This window comes from Cryptomeria japonica, chromosome 3 (genome assembly GCF_030272615.1).
Source record: "Cryptomeria japonica chromosome 3, Sugi_1.0, whole genome shotgun sequence".
NCBI lineage: Eukaryota > Viridiplantae > Streptophyta > Pinopsida > Cupressales > Cupressaceae > Cryptomeria > Cryptomeria japonica.
Window position 1 is genome coordinate 46,190,071 of NC_081407.1, and position 5,999 is coordinate 46,196,069.

Below are 5,999 nucleotides of genomic sequence, written 5' to 3' on the forward strand. Positions count from 1 at the left end.
TCAAGTCATCTTCTAATTTTGATTTGAAGTTAATTAGTCACACTTAGTTTGTTGACACCCACTCTCCATAATGAGTGTGATTTTAACCTTGGCGTTGAGCACATAACAAACTTCTTGTCTCCACATGGGCGGGAAGGCAGATATGTTGGTTCCTGAATTGGTTGGTCAACAGTTATAGATTGATCATAACTAATCAAATCGATCATAACGGATTAGTTACAAAGGGGGAGGAAGACAGTAGTGAGGAGTTCAACCATCATGAAAGGAGAGGATTAGTGTACAACAAGACAATTGAAGAGAAGAAGAAAGCAGAGCCTTGAGGGATCGATGACAAGAGTGTGCAAATCAAAATGTAGCAGAGCAGTTTGTGGGGGATTAATAAAAATGAATTTTTTTAGAGATTAAAGTTCGATCCTTAGAAAGATCAATTTCATTTTGTAGACAAACTTGGGATAATAGTGAATAAGATTCTGATTCCGTTTCTTTTGAATTTAGAATTGATTTGGAGAATTGTATTTTTGAGTTTTGGTTCCCGTCACAAGCATTGCCAATGTGGTTGTAAATGAAAGCCTTGTTTTATTTTTGAACTTCCTATCATTATTATGTCACACATTGCCACTTTTGGTTCTTGTCCTTTGTTAGTAAAAAAGATGCCATCAAATAGTCAAGACTTCAAATTGCTATCTAGAAGGTAATTATAATTGAGAAAAATAATTTTTCTATTCATTTTCATTCTTAGATATTATACCATTACTAGTTTCCTATTATCTTATGTTTATCAATTTCATACTTGCAACATAAGAGAGTACACATACACAAATTCTCCTATCTTAGGTGATATTAATCATATATAAAATTTATTATAAAAAACTATATCATGTTGATCTCATAATTGAATGTTTACCAAAGCATATAGTAACTCCAAATATTCGTAAGAAGAAAACTACTTAACACTTTATTCATAATACATAGCTAAACAATCTCATTTTATGAAACATTAATTGGTAATAATCTAATAAAAGGTTCATCCCTGATTTGGTTCTATGTACATCAATGATACAAGACTATTCTTTCACAAGTTCAAAAGTGATACAAATAGTAGTAATATACCAAAAGTAGAAAGAATCAATAACAATAAAATATAATAACATATAGATATGCACTAATTGAACAGATAATAACCTAACTCTTGGCATGCCCTACTCCTAAATTTAACCTAGTAGTTTTCAATCTCAATACTACAAAGTACATGTTCAATGATAAACATGTGGATTGTCAAATTCTTGGCATACCTTGGCCTAAATACTTCTTAGAAAAGTAAAATAAATATTTTAATATCAATTTGATAATCTTAAAAATAATTCAATAATTGCAAATAATTATCAAACTATTAATAATTATAATTATATAGAATAATAATCCCACAATACAATTGATTGCATGAAAATATATTTGCAACATACAATACTAATGCTATCCAAATGAAAACCATGTGATACTACTATAAAAATAAAATAAAAAATCTAAATTATTAAATGCCAATGATTAAAGACTACATAATCAATCATCTTAACATGGAAATATATTTGGTAATTTAGAATACTAATAACTACCATTAGATGGGATGGGGTCACTAGTGATGTGACACAGACACCAAGACACCCCTAAAAATCAATTTGCTTTGGCCAAATAATATTGAACACAATCGTTTAACTCAAATAGATTCCTTGTAAGCATGATTAGCTATTGTTAGCATTATACTATGTGGTCAATGATGTCAAATCCCTTGGACCGGATTAGGTCTGGATGTGGTATGATGAGCAAAAGTGTTTGATTAAGGTTTGTTGTACGCTTGGAGGTTTCTCAGTTTCACTAGATAAATTTGGTATCTTGAAAGATGTTTCTCATTATTATCTTTGGGTTCGGATTGGTCCAGAGCTTGAGGACTTGGACCCGATATTGAAGTTGTATAACGTTTGGATGTATTTTAGGTCCAACTTTGGTAATGTATGTAGTGTGTTGATATGTTTGATGTGTAACAATGTGATATGGTCCACTTCTCATTCCTTCCCACCATTAGAATGTTTAGTGGAGACCTATTTTAGATCTCTGACTTAGCCGACATTGAGAATTATGATTTTCGGACATAATATTTAGAGGAATATGATTTGATGAGTTGATATATGGATTTTTGTGTTAAAGACATGCGGGATTGAAAGAATCTAGTTGTTGTGGATTGTTACCAGAAGTAGTTTCAATAGTGCAGACTATGGTTTTGTGGTGGATTCTCTTTATCTTTCTTTCTTCATCGACAATGAGCCTTTTAGGGAAGTGAGCCCACCAGTAGTGAGCACCTCAATTTAGCGAGCCTTTTGGGCAATGAGCCCACTTGCAGTGAACACCTTGGTAGTGAGCCACCCTTTGTAAAAATCACCTTAATCGGTGTCACCTTAACTAGTGTTTATATATTGAGAATTGACATTCTTCATGGTTTTTCCCTTTTTTGGTTTTCCACATTAATACTAGTGTTTCTTGTGTTTGATCTATTTCTTGCATGCGCTTTCATTTTTGATAATTTTGTTAATTACTCCAAATCTGTGTATTAAGGTTAAAAGAAAATTTTATTGTCAACTGATTCACCCCCCTCTCAGTTGTTTGGATAATCAACAATTTGTATCAGAGCTGTGGTTCCTTTATATAGAGCTTAACCACTTGAGGTAGATCCTGATTCAATGGCACACAAGATATGGGTGTGTGCACCAATATGGTGTGCAAAAAAGTGGACACACCCCCAAAAAATACATGAAAAAACACAAAATGTGCACGGGGTATTTCAAATTTAAAAAATCCCGTACGTGTTTAGGCTCATTTTGCCAAGCCTAACCGAAGCTAAACCGCATATGGGGTTTAAAGTATACTAACCATGTACGCAATTTAGAAACTAAAACCCTGTATGCCGTTTTAGTTTGTAAACCACGTACGCGATTGTCTGTCAATACAATTTTAATTAGTAATATGGACTTGTATGCAATTCATTTAGCATTCCATTAGGTTTTTTGGTAGGATATATACATAAAATATAACAATTAAGTATAAGTGGAATTACTTTTTGTCTTTTATATTTATTATAGCTTATATTTAGTGTACATATTGTCAAGATGTTTGAGAGTGGTTCCAGATATCTAAGAGTTATAATGCAGATTCTAGTTTTTTGAGTATTCTTATTGCTGGTGTAAATAATTATTCATCATGGATATTATTACACCTTACTTAAGTTTACTGAGGATAATGCATTTCATAGTAGTTTGGGTATGAGACACTTGGGTGTTTGTACCATATTGGGATAGTGTGTGTAGGATAATTTCCATCTTTTACAGTGTGATCTTGTTACTAATCTATCATATCCACTTATTGTGGAGTGATAATTCCACCTTCGGTGGGTGATCCACTTCATGTGGAATATTTATTGTTTCTCCTACCTACCACACCTATTTCCTACCTACCCTTGTTTCTTATTGAGCCACATGTTATGTTTGTGTGCTCACATATCCATATAGCCTTGCCTATATATGCAGGCTCATCTACATTGTATGAATAATTTTTTGATCTTTTGATCATCTATCTATTGTTGAGAATACAGTTTATTCTTGTCCTATATCTTGTATCTCTATTTTGTACTTTTCATTGAGCTCTTGATCTTGGTAAAATATCACATGGTATCATAGCCATTAGATTGTCATTGATTCATCTTTGAGAGGCATTATTGCGACGTCAAGAGGTAGATCTGAGGAGCAACATCTTTTGAAGGTGTCCTAGACCAGATCCGACCTCGCCATTGTTTCCGGGTGGTCATTTCCATGAATTTTGAGTACAAATTTGGCTTATTTTGGTGAAAATCAAATTTGGGGCTTGGAGGAAATTTTTTGCCCAATTTGGGCAGTACGGTATGGATTTTTTGAATTTTTTTCAAATAAAATAAAAAAAAAATTCATTTTTCATTTCGTAGAAAACTTTTGTAAATTTTTTTTTTAAATAATATATTTTTTGGGGGTCCACAGTTCCCCCTTGTGGCCCCCGTACCAGCTGCAGGTTTTTTCGGGTCTGCCGCCCTCGCCGTACCTCTTGCTGGCCGATCCCACCAGGCCCCATGAATTCCTCGCTGCATGAGCCACCGAACGTACCCTACTGTCTACCGTGTTTCGTCGAGATCTCTTCATCGACGACCTCCTGCCACTCCTCCGACACTAGCCGGCCCCGCCTTTCTAGTAGTCTCCCGCACCACCCACCGTTGCAGTCTCCTGCCACCTCGACCACTTTCTCGTCCACTGACCACGTCGTGCTCTCACCATTGAGTGCTGTCCAACGACTCTTGCCAACCTCTCCTGTCGCCTGCTGGGCCCCTCCACCACCTCGGCTGCCACATGGGTCACCCTGCCACACAGTCTCTTGTCACATCTCGGGCTCCACATCAACCGACCTGCACAATTAGCAACCCAGTTGGCTGCCACATCATCATGCCACGTGGACCTCTGTAGTCAGCTGACTGTACTTGCCACATCATCATCGTACAACACTTGGCATTTTTTGATTGCACCACGTCAACAGTCTGTATAGTATAGACGCCTAGTCAACAAGGAGATGAAGTTTTTGAGATGGTTAGATGACCATCAAATTTAACATCATGTTTTGCTGACATCATCATTTTTTTTGAAAAATTGGCAGGCCCCCTCCGTTGAGCTTTTTGATTTTGCAGTTCAACTTCAAATGGCCATATCTTACATACTCTATCATATCCACTTATTGTGGAGTGATAATTCCACCTTTGATGGGTGATCCACCTCATGTGGAATATTTTATTGTTTCTCCTACCTACCACACCTATTTCCTACCTGCCCTTGTTTCTTATTGAGCCACATGTCATGTTTGTGTGCTCACATATCCATATAGCCTTACCTATATAAGCAGGCTAATCTACATTGTATGTAACAACGATTGATGATCCAGTTGATCCGAATTTTCTTGATAGAATACTGATTATTCCTATCATCTATTTTGTTCTCTCTTACTTGTGCTTTCCATTGCCTCTAGATCTTGGCAAAATCATTCTCATCAATAGATACATGATAAATTGTTCAATAGTTTTTACATACAATGTAGATGAACTTTCATATATAGGCAAGACAATATGGATATGTGAGCACACAAATATGACATGTGGCTCAATAAGAAACAAGGGTAGGTAGGAAATAGGTGTGGTATGTAGGAGAAACAATAAAATATTCCACATGAGGTGGATCACCCACCAAAGGTGGAATTATCACTCCACAATAAATGGATATGATAAAGTACTAACAAGATCAACACCATAAAAGGTGGAAATTCTCCTACACACACTATCCCAATGAACTTTGATGCTATACAAGATTATGTCAGTAAGGCAAAAGAGTTGAGGGCACAACTCAAGGATTGTGGCATTGATAAGAAGGATACTCAATTGATCTTCAATTTGATGGGAAAACTTCCACAAGAATATGCAACATTTGTTTCTAGTTTCCAAACCCATAGGATGACAATGGGTTCAAGCTACACAATGCCTACATTTGATGCTTTCGCTGAAATGTTGATGAAGGAACAAACTAAGTTGATAAGCATGGACATTCTTAAGACTTCTAAGTCTCAAGAATTAGTGGCAAATCAAGAGAATAAAGGAAATCAAGGAAAGGACAACTCCAACAAGAAGAAATGGCAATCAAAGCCTAAGGACAAAGCATCATCTTCTCCACAACAAGGAGATTCATCCTCTTCCAAGAGGGACAATTCACCAAAGAGGGAGAGACCTACTTGTGCCTATTGTGAAAAAAGCCAATAACTATCACATAATCTAATATATTGTGAAAAAATCCAGCACAACCTTTCATTTATTCATCCAACTGATAGCACCACCAAATATCATGAACACATATACATTAGTGGATTTTTTGTTGTCAATGTTACTTGCC